The following is an 11820-nucleotide window of genomic DNA, read 5'->3' as shown; positions in this document are numbered from 1 at the left end:
AATTCAAAGCAGTTTACAAATTAAAACAAATACAATACAGTTCAAATATGCATTAAAATGAAATTAAACTAGCAATATCATTAAAACAATTCTAAATGATTGTTATAATCTTTAATTGTATGATTTAAAAACACATACAACTGTATGATTTCAAAAAACCCACACAATACTATTTTAAAAAACCCTTCTTTATAAGGATTCAGTTCTCAAAAACATATTGGAATAATAAAGCTTTTCTCTGCCAATGGAACGACTGGAAGAGGGTGTGTGTGTGTGTTTCTTTCTACCCTCCTTAAAAAGGGAGTTCCAGAGCACTGAGGCAGCCACAGAAAAGTCCCTGTCTCATATCACCACCAAATAGTTGAAAGTGATGGGAAGGAAAGAAGGACCTCTCCTGAGGATTTCAGGATCCGAGCAGGCTTTTGAACCAGATAAGGCTTAACAGATCAAAACAGCAGTTTGAACTGTGCACGAACAAATACTGTATTGCTACCTGGATGACAATATTAGCGCAAAAAAAAAATACTTGCTAAACAGCTTCAGAATTTAATCCTACGTACACCAGCCTGGTGCAGCTGCTTGAGCATTGGACTATGACTCTGGAGAGCAGGGCTCAAATCCCCACTCGGCCACGAAACCCACTGGGTGATCTTGGGCAAGGCACACTCTCTCAGCCTCAGGGAAAGGCAATGGCAAACCTCTTCTGAAAAGAACCTGGCCAAGAAAACCCCATGATAGGTGTGCCTTTGGGTTTCCATAAGTCGGAAATCACTTGAAGGCACACAATAACAACAACATACACAACACAGGGGTAAACACCATCAAATTTGTGGGTGGATATGCACAGGGTTGTCCTGTCAAAGGGAAAGGCTAACAAAGAGAACAGGTAAATTATGGCAGTTATGGAACATGCTATATGAGAATATTCCCAGTTCAGAAGCTCTTCCTTATCCTTTTGTAAAAGATTGGCCTGAAGGCAAAAACAACAACATGTTTAGACACATATAGAAAGAATGTTGTGGCACATTAAAGATTAGCAGATTCGTGGGGGTCTAAGGTTATATAAAGCAAAGGTTACTTAGAAGATGCAACAAAGATCTTTGTGTAAGTTCCCCTGAAACTCTTCTTATGTGTTTCTTGTTAGAGACTAAACATCCCCTTGGAATGTACAGGACAGAGAAATCTGTACTGTCTTGTGCACTTTGCTCTCCCACTGCAAATGTGGGATTGCAATACGCAATCGCTGGCATATTGAAACTAGCACATCTCATTAGAAGCTGAAATATGTTTCACTCAGAAAGTGAAAGGTAGAACTCCACCCTGCCCCCAGCATCCGGTAGTTTGCTCAAAATGTACAACTTGATGGTATGCTTGGCTTGCTAAGCATAGGGGCTTTATTGAATACCAGCAGTGTACATGGGGCTTTACAGAGCAGTTGAGGATAGGTCCCTGCCCTAAGAAGGTGACAGATAAAAGACAAACTAAAATAAAAAACAGTGGAAGGAAAAGGCTATGGAGGCAGGAGGTAACAGAGGAAGAATATGTGGTTGTCTTTCAGTAATAGACTCAGACACACACACACACATACACACATATAGTTTAAACTCAAGAATAGTTAGAGGGAGGATCGGCTGGGGGAAGAATAAAAACAAACGTGACACTCAAGGGTGGGGAAAGGCCTCATCTAACCCCTCACTGCTGATCTCAAGGCTGAACATAGACTGAAAGAGAAAAATATGGTGATAACACACCAGGCTTGTTAGGCCCAGCCAGCCCGCCCAACAATGTTCCTATGGACCACAGTCCATTTGTTGTTGTTTGTTGGTAACTGGATGAGACATCTCCAAGACTCTGTATCCTGCACTGCTCTGCTTAGTTCCTGTAATTTAATACCCATGACCACCTTAATAACGTCCATCCATCTAGCATTTGGCCTTCCTCTCTTTCTACTTCCCTCCATCATTCCTAGCATTATTGTTTTTTTTCCCAATAAGTCATGCCTTCTCATGATGTGACTAAAGTACGATAGCCTCAGTTTTGCCATCTTGGCTTCCAGGGAGATTTCTGCCTTGATTTGTTCTAGAACCCATTTGTCTGGAAAGGCCCGGATTCAGCTTTATTTGTCCCTTACGTTGTCTCAAGTGCTTACTGTGAAAATGAGGTGAGATCATTTTATTTGGCCTATGTAGGCATGCCCCCACTTTTTCTCTCCTTCTCCCAAATTCCCCCCTTTTCCTCAGATTATTTCAGTTGTTGCAAACAGAGATCAAAGTGCAAAAGTAGTTTGTGTTAAAATAACTCAATGGGGGAAGAGAGAGGAAGAGGCAGAGTCAACTCTAGCCCATTCCTGTAAACCCAGGCAAAAAGAAATTGCTGCAGCCATCAATGACTTTCGGCACATTTTGATGTTGCATGGCTATTCATATCTCAGTTATCATCTGTGAAATGAGGGTATGGGGGTGGTAAACATTCTTGCCACGATTTTTCTTATATGATCCAATACTCTGTCTTTCAGGTACTATGAAATTAAAGCCTTTTTTTCCAATTTATTGTAATAGTCTAGCATCCTTAGTGGTCTGGAATTTACTGGAAAGAGGAAGCTGAATCATCCTAGGCATCTTGACCTCCACTAAAAATATGTCATTTACCCATATCCACAAAGCAAACTGAAACTAAAACATCTGTTCAAAACATGAAAATGTGTTGTGCTCAACAACTAACTTACAAGACAGCCACCTACCCCCACCCCCAATCACTACCTTTTGTGCAATAACAGCAGACAGGCCTTGGAAAGATTAAATTTTTTGGACTACAATTTCCTCCTCCCCCCCTCCCCAGATAGTGGCTATGCCTGGTGAGGGATCCTGGTACTTGTAGTCCAAGGAGTAACATTTCTGAGCTCTGGTTGAGAAAGTCATCACACAACTTCCTAGGTCAGGAATAGGCAACTGGGGAGAAACTGGAGGGTGGACATTTGAGTTTCTAGAGGAAACAGGACCTGGACTTTTTTTTTTCTTTATAGGCCTCACTCTGCCTCAAATTAGGGTTTGCCCGGTTGCAGTGGCATCACTTTAGATTTCAGGTGATGAGGCCCTATCAGATCTGGCTTCTTTCTGATGCCCGGCCATTCCCTGAAAGGGAGAATAGAGAATGACATAAAAAGAGCTCGGGGTTGGCTCTTCCCTTGGAGGGAAGGTTTACTGGGAGGGAGGAAAACACAACCATCTGGGGCTTCAAGAGGAGGCTGAGTTCCAAGGCTGAGATTCATCTGAGTTCCAAAGCACTGGCTAAGCATGCCCAGCTTCACTCTTCCTGATCAATTATTGTATTGATTCAGAAAATGCTGTTTTGCACAGTTTTCCCTAACCCCACAACCCAAATAAAACACTTCAGTAGGGGGGAAAAGGTTACTTCAGCATAAGTAGGTCCATTATGTCCCAGGCTTAACAGAGATCTTTGCAACTTAAAGAGAAAACTGGCCTCTACAGATGAAAAATTGCTGAACGAATGACAGACCTCCAAGTCACCCTGTTATCATCAGCCCTACTCAGGTCTTTCGAACTCAGAGCTGTGGCTTCTTTCACTGACTGTAATGTGGCCTTCCTCTTTTCTTATTGTCTTCTACCTTTATTTATTTCTTTTAAAGTCATATAATTTCATAATATATCCAAAGTATGACATTCTTAGTTTAGTCATTTTGGCTTCTAGGGAGATTTCTGGTTTGATTTGCTCTTGAAGCCATTTATTTCTCTTTTTCCCAATCCATGGTAACCAAAGAACTCCAGCACCACATTTCAAATGGGTTGATTCCCTTCCTGTCATCTTTCCTGATAAAAATTCATGCATTTAATGAAATAGATTTCCCCTCTATAGTCATATTTGGAGTGAAGAATGAAGTCCATTTGTTACTTAACCCCACACGCCCACTTTAGATCCAGTAGTAATGGCTTTGGGAAAACTTGATGCCATAGTTCATAATTTTAAAGGTCTTATTGGGAATGAAGAATGGAGCCCATTCCTTACCTTTTCCCTCTGCTCCTTATACAAACACACAAACACTTTGGGTGGTCCAAGTAAGGATCCTGGCAGGGACGTAGCTAGGATTTTAGGAAGGGGGGGTCCAGACTAAGTGCCACCATTATAAGGGGTCTTGGGTGCGGCAGCGCAGCAGCACACACAATTCATTTTTCTAATGGAAGGGGGTGTCCAGACCCCAAGAACCCCCCCCCCCTTGGCTACATCCCTGATCCTGGGGACAGTTAAAGTTTCAATTTAATATGAGCCCAAGTAGATTTAATTGTGCTACCTGAGCATTTCCTTCTTTGGAGTTTTTTAAACAGAGGCTGGATGCTCATCTGGTTTTTATTGTGAGTTCCTGCATGGCAGGGGGTTGGACTGGATGGCCCTTGTGGTCTCTTCCAACTAGTACGATTCTAAGGTTCCTTAGAACATCCTTTCTTTTGGAATGCTTGCCACCTTCTGAAGACTTTTTCTTCAGCCATCCAAGACTGTGAGACTTGACAGCTAGGTGGGTAACAACTGTTGTTGTTGTTGTGCTTGGAAAAACCTGCTCTGACTAGGTAACTGGACTACATCTAGGCTTGCCATATCCCGCCTGGGAGTGGGACTTTCCAGGTTTGGGGCGGCTCCACACGGTCCCACCCCGGTTTGGCCCCACCCCGGGATTCCCCCCCAGCCAGGCGCTAGAAGCGGCTCCGCAATCGCGGAGTCCTCCCAGGCCTGGCTGGGGCTTGGGAGACGCTGTCTCCCAGGCCCCAGCCAGGCCTTGGACAAGGTTTAAAAATGTAGGACCTTTTTTTTTTAATTTCCTGGCCAGGAATTTTTTTTTAAAGTCCTACATTTTTAAACCTTGTCCTACATTTTTCCCAGTTTGGATGTCCTCAGGGATGGCAACCCTAACTACATCACATTCCTTCTCTCTCTATGCCAATTCTATGCCAATTCTGTGATTTTACAGTTACAATATAACAATGCATTTATTCTACAACAAAGAATTTGCAATAGGGTAACCACAGAACCCCAAACAGCATTTTGTTGTTTTTTTATAAAAAATATATTTAGGAAGATTTTAACTGAAAATGTGACTTGGAGGTAGCTCTAATACAAGCTAGATTTGGAAGGATGGTGGTGCTAATCTGTTAAATGTCATGCTCTATTAAAATGAATTTTGAGGAAGAAGAGATAAATGAGGAAGGAGGTGACTGATGCTATCTCACCCAGTTGATCACAAGCCTGGCCAAGTTTTTGATGTTGCCAAGATATCCTGCCCTTCTGGTTTGATCATATAAGTAATCATATGCATCCATAGGTTTAAAATTATAGTTTTATTTTACATGGTAATGACAATGCTTTGTTATTTGTTAAGTTACACTGCAACTTAAGTTACACTGCAATTCCTTTTCTGGAGCCCACATTGTCCCAGGGCAGTTGGGAAAGTGCTTTCCTGATATGGTCTGCTTCCCTAACAGCAAAAGGATATATTCTGTTCACAAAATACTTTCTCTCTATGACAGATAATACTTTTTCATTATGTATTCATTTATTCATTGCATTGTGGAAAGTGAAAAAAATTATAAGAAGACATCTCACTAAGCAAGGTTTGTCTTGCTCTCCTCCCTTCTATAGAATGGTTAAAACCTTCACTCTTTAAGGGACCTTTCAGGATATGAAGGAGCATATATATATGCACATAAACACACGTTCCCTTGCTCCCCCAATTAGTCTTGTATACATCTTTATTTTATTTTTATGTCTGTGTGAATTGATTGTTGGTTATTACCTATAAAGCCCTACATGGCCTGGGTCCAGACTACTTGAGGGAATGCCTCCCCCCATACAATCCTTCCCACACACTCAGGTCCTCTGGGAGGAACCTACTACAGCCGAAGAAAGCCAGGCTGGTGGTGACTTCCCAGAGGACCTTTTCAGCCGCCACTCCGAAAATGTGGAACAACCTGCCAGAGGAGATCCGCCAAATTACATCTTTAGAGGCCTTTTAAAGGGCAATAAAGATGGATCTCTTCCGATGAGGCTTCCCAGACTAACCTCCCAGACTAAATGAGAACCTGAACTGCTCACCTACCCATTGTCTCTCCCTATGATCACGCCTGTAAATATTTTTCCGTGCTCCTAATTTTAGCTGCATTCTCTATGCAACTGAGTGTAATGTGTGATACTGCTGCTGTTAATATATAGTATGATGTTTTATTTGTATTTTAGCAGAAGGAGGGAGGGCTAGGGGACTGGGATCATGTTATTACTATTTTTAAATGTTTTATTGGACTGTTCTTACCCGCGTAGATCCTCGAAAGGGAAAGGCGGAATATAAATAAATATTTATTATTATTATTATTTAAATTATTTTTTAAAAAATATTTTCTTTTCTTTTTTGGATACTGGTATATAGAGAAAGAGGACTTTCAAACAATTTTTCTTTAATACACAATATGGAAGTTTTCATGCCACAGTGGATCCCATAATCATGTGACATGTTTTCATGCCAGCACTGGCACAGTGGCACCTGCTGCTAGTATGTTCAAGCCAACTAATGTTCAACCACTAATGAAGCCAACTGCATACCCCCACCACTGACTCAGCACAGGGAATTGTTGTATGAGTTTTCAAGGGGGGGGCAAACTAGAAGGGAAAGAGATTCACACCTCACTCATGTACACAGTGGGGTTTGTCTGGATTAGGACGCTGCATGTTTATTTGCAAGCTAAAAGGACAGTCCCTTCCAACTGCAAGCTATGTATTTCACGCTTGTAGTTAAGATCACAGGAAAGGGAAGCTATGCTTTCAACTATCTCTTCATCACAGTTCACTACGGCCACAAACTGACTTCATTCCTAGTGCATCTTCCTAACAAGTTATTACAAGAATGAAATTATCATAGATATACAGATAGAGTGGAAATGGGGTGGATTGTGTAATTTTAAACTCCAGTAATTCTTGCCAGAAACTAACTTTAGAAAGGACGAGTCACCCCAAAGCACTGTAGGCAAAAGCACCACTTTTAAAAAAAGATTTCCTCCCCCACTAGTTTGTGCAACAAAATTGAATTGGACAGTCTCTATGATAAATTGCTCTAAGCTTTGTTTAGCATTTGGTGAAGTGATTACATCATTGTTTCATTCACTACACACTCAGCTTGGAAATGATCTAGTAACTGTGAATTGGAGGTGGCTTTAGACATTTAGATTGCATTGCAAGATAGCTTCATACTATTAAAATCAACATAGAGCCTGACAGCTCACATGTTTTCAACAGTATTGTCATATCAGTTGAATTTTCACTTCAGTTTTAGCAGTATCAGTGGGAACCATATCCTCCGGCATTTCACATATGAAAACCAGGACACGTGTTGCCAAACATCATCGGAGTTTGATCAAGAGGGCAAAAGTTATTAGCAAGTAAGAACAAAGAAGCCAGGAGAGGCTACAGCAGTTTGCTTTTGCCCAAGTGTACAGGGGAGGACAGATTGCTTCCTCCTTTCCTCTGCTATACACTTGGAACTCAGCTTGCAGCAGTTGAAGCCAGGACAAAGAGGGAAAGTGGAAAGAGGAGAGAGAAACTGGGACATTTTAAATGCAGCTGAAAAACTGAGATGGTTATTAAGATTGTCACTGCAAAATTGGGACAGTTGGAAGGCACATGACAATATATTATGTTATTTTCCTGATATATTTCCAGGGCTTGGTAAAACTATCCTTTTGGACAATACATCCCAGGAATGAGGGATTCCCAGCTGGATGATTCTAGGAGTTGTATTCCAAAGGGCAATTTCCCTAAACTGTGTGTATTTCTTATTCTCAGAGTGGAAATACTCCTAGGCTAAACGTCCTGGCTAAACATTCAATATAATGCATATTCACACTGATGTTCTAGTCTGCTCAAAGTGTTGTGTTTAAACCTAGAAATACTTTTAACCCTTCATTTAGAGGGAGTGGAACCAGTTTCACTGGCTTTATCCTCAGTGTACATTTTTCTAAGTGCTTTATAATCCAAACGCATGCCATTGCCTATTTGTTTTGCTCCTTCAAAATGCCATTATAGGCCTCATCCATTCAAAGGCACTTTGTTAGATTCATTAATGTGTGCTGTTTGTATACATAAGTAAATACCAACATCATCAAGGATAGATTATGGCCTTTTGTTTGTTGCAAAAAATTATTTTAAATTATTTTAAAAACTGCTCTTGCCAGAAAATTGCACAAGGAAACATCAGCATCTCCCTTTATACTTTCTTGCTTAACCAGGAAAGGAAGAGCAATAATTTACTGTGCTATAGGAATGCTAGCCTGTATTGTTTGACGCAATATCAAACTCGATAGGTTGGAGACATGGAAGTGATATCAAACCGCTGTAACTGTGCAGTGTAGATACACAGGGTTTATCATTCCTGAGAATGCCTGGGAATTATGGTCCAAAAAAGAGAGAGCAATTTTTCTTGGCTTTTCCTGGGCATTACTTGACTAGTCAAACTCCAGAGAATTAGGCACTGAGAAAAGTGGCTGTCAGTCCAAGTGGAACATTATTATTATTATTATTATTATTATTATTATTAACCTTTATTTATGAAGCGCTGTAAATTTACACAGCGCTGTACATACAATCTTTTCAGTTAGACGGTTCCCTGCCCTCGGGCTTACAATCTAAAAAGACATGACACAAAAGGAGAAGGGAGTGGTGGAGGGAGAGGGTAAGAGGTCCAGCAGTTCCTCTCTACCTCCAAGGCCTGGACCAAGGCAGATGGACAGCAGGGAGGGCTTGGCTTCATAATGGAAGGTCAATCTTCATCCAGGGAAAATACATACTCTCAAGTAGGATAATACATATACAATACATAGCAATACAGGAAATGGTTTGATAAACAGGCAACGAAAGAACATCAGATAGTAAGCGACAATTATGCAATGCCTGGGAAGGCTTCTCTGAACAGGATGGTTTTCAACTCTGTTTTGAAGCTGGTTAAAGAAGTGATGGCTCTTGCTTGTGGGGGAAGAAGGTTCCAGGAGTGAGGGGCAGCAAGTGAAAAGGGGCGAATCTGGGATGGGGCAGAGGAAATCCTGGGCTGAGACAGGAACCCTTGACTACCAGAACGGAGGGCCCAAGTGGGAAGGTGAGGAGAAAGAAGGTCTGATAAGTAAGGAGGGGCCAGTCCATGGAGGGCTTTGAATGTCGACAGCAGGAGCTTATACTGAATGCGGAAAGGGAGAGGGAGCCAGTGAAGGGATGCCAACACAGGAGAGATGTGGTCAGAGCGGTGGGTGGAAGTGAACAGATTAGATGAGAAGAAGAAAGGGCAGGTTCCAAGGCAGCAAAGTCATGGTTCATATGGAGGACAATAAACAGAATTCCAGGAATACAGGCAATACCCTCTCAAAGGAAACAAACTTCTCAGAATGACCATCACACTCTGAAGCTAGGATTTGGTGGGCTAGGACTAGCTATTGTGCTTGACTGGTTGATGGCTTGCCTTCACTGGCCAGAATACTCCAAGGTACCCATGGAGTATTCTGGCTCCGAATCCCCCCCCCCAATTCCTCCCATTACCTGTGCTGTCTCCATAGCAATGACAAACAACTACCTTCTCATCTAATCACCATTCATGTCCCAATGCCACCGCGGAAGTCACAACAAGGTGCCCAGCCATGTTATTGATGCTGGGCATGTTGTTCTGACCTCAGAGCAACTTGTGCCCACAGTAGTGCCACTGGGCAGCTTGTAGGAACTGTGTGGGAAAGAAACCATCTGGCATCACTGTAGAGAAAACTGAAAAATTGGACATTGTGAAGACAGTCCATGCCCAACTTGGGGTTTTGGCCCTGCATCATGTAAACAGTACGCAGAGAGCCGGGGGGGGGAGGGGATTCGGAGTAAATAATCCATGTAGACAAGTCCTGAGTGCTCATTCAGACTAATACTGCAATACAGTGGTGCCTTCAAATATCTAGCATCTAGCTTCATCTGCCTGGCATGTTGTGAAAACAAAGCACTAGCAGTGCTGTAGGTAATATGCTGAAACTGGGCTACTGGGAATTCCAGTTTGAAGTATGATCATCACATATTGTGACACAATTCTGTATTTTGTGTACATTTCTCTGTATTGTTCAAGGGACAAACTATCTGATCACCAAAGAGATTAGGCAAAACCAGTTCCATTTCTACTGACAGAGAGCTGAGTCCCAGTGACAGCACGCATAATAATTGTTACTTTCCTAATGCTGAAATTCTTTTCTTGATCTGTCTCCTACCAGCACTGGTCTGATGCTCAGGTATAATTTGCTAGAAGAAAGGAAATCAACCACCACTATAGTAATTGCTGTTATAGCGGAAAGCCACCACTTGTGCCTTTCTGCTGATATCAGAAAACCTAATCCTGATCCTATAAACTACTTTGAGTCCAGCCAAGATATTTTGCTGTCTAAGGCAGAAGACAAAACAGTACATCTGCTCCACATCATTACATGTATGGAATCCAAGTCAATTAGCAACTGAATGTTACTTCAGGAGTGGTGATGGGACCTTGACAGTCATAACATTCCTGAAGTTACAGCATTTACAGGAATTAAAATGAAACCCATGTGTGTTTTCCCCACCCCCTTCCACATACATGCATCCTTAGTCTGTGCTAAAATACGACTCTGTCATGAATATGCAAGATCTATACCAAGAACAAAACACCATGACTCAAATCCTGTTAAGTCCCAACTAGAGTAGATCCACTGGTGAGTCAACACACAGGTAAATCCCGTTGATTTAATGGGTCTTTAATTGGGACTAACAACTGGATTTAAGGCCATGTGTTCTATATACTGCACGCTTTATACAATGGTTATATTAATTCTTGGACAGAAGAGGAAGGATTCTGAAACGTGTGGCCCCCAGTTGTTGAGGTGACTGGGGGAGTTTTTCATATTACATAATACATGCTAGTATGTAGTCTGACAGATTGGGACCACCTCTTCAAATTCCCAATTGCCTTCCTAGATGTAATTCATGACAATCTTCTGCTTCACTGAAGTGAATGGAAGTTCCATAGAACTCTAAGATCCAGAGAACTCAGCTTTACTGGGCTTAGCTTATTCACACCCTAAAGTACACAGCAGAGCTTTCTCACCTTTATCATACAATATTTCATTGACACTACACAGTTTGCCTTTCACTGAATAAATGTGTGTAAAAGGCGTGATCTTTACCACCTATAAATAGACATGTTTGTTTAATGCTTACCATCGTTGTTACTTTTGCCTGAAGGAAACCACAGAAGCATGTAGTTATTCATAGTATTGACTGTGAGAAATGTCTAGTATGCATCAACAAATCACAAGCGGAGTTCTTCAGTACAACTTTTTGTCACTGTAGTACAGTAATGTCCAAGGAAAGGACTGGTAGGTAGTCTGTAGGCCTAACAGATGATGCTGTTTTGGTTAAGCAGCAGCTGAGACAATCCTCTGATTACTCCATATACTCCTATTGTTTTGTTATTGTAGCTCATGGCTCAATTTAATTATTAGCTCAGCAGCCAGAAAGAATATAATGTTTAATATTCTACCAAAAGAAATGTGATAGGCTAGAAATGAATAAACTGCACCTGTGCTAATAACTCTACTAATGTATTCCAGTTCTTGCTTTGCAATAGTTTTCCCCAAAGGATATTTAGGGAAATTTATGTTAACAGCCTATTTAGACAGACATGCACAAACTACTGAGCTGCTTAACTGCCCTAACAGAAAGCTGTAAAATCAAGTATACCACGTTTGCTTTATTTCATTTACATTCAAGCAAGTTAGGAAT

Source organism: Sceloporus undulatus, chromosome 6, assembly GCF_019175285.1.
Source record: "Sceloporus undulatus isolate JIND9_A2432 ecotype Alabama chromosome 6, SceUnd_v1.1, whole genome shotgun sequence".
Classification (NCBI taxonomy): Eukaryota; Metazoa; Chordata; class Lepidosauria; order Squamata; family Phrynosomatidae; genus Sceloporus; species Sceloporus undulatus.
Note: the sequence above shows the minus strand (reverse complement) of the source record.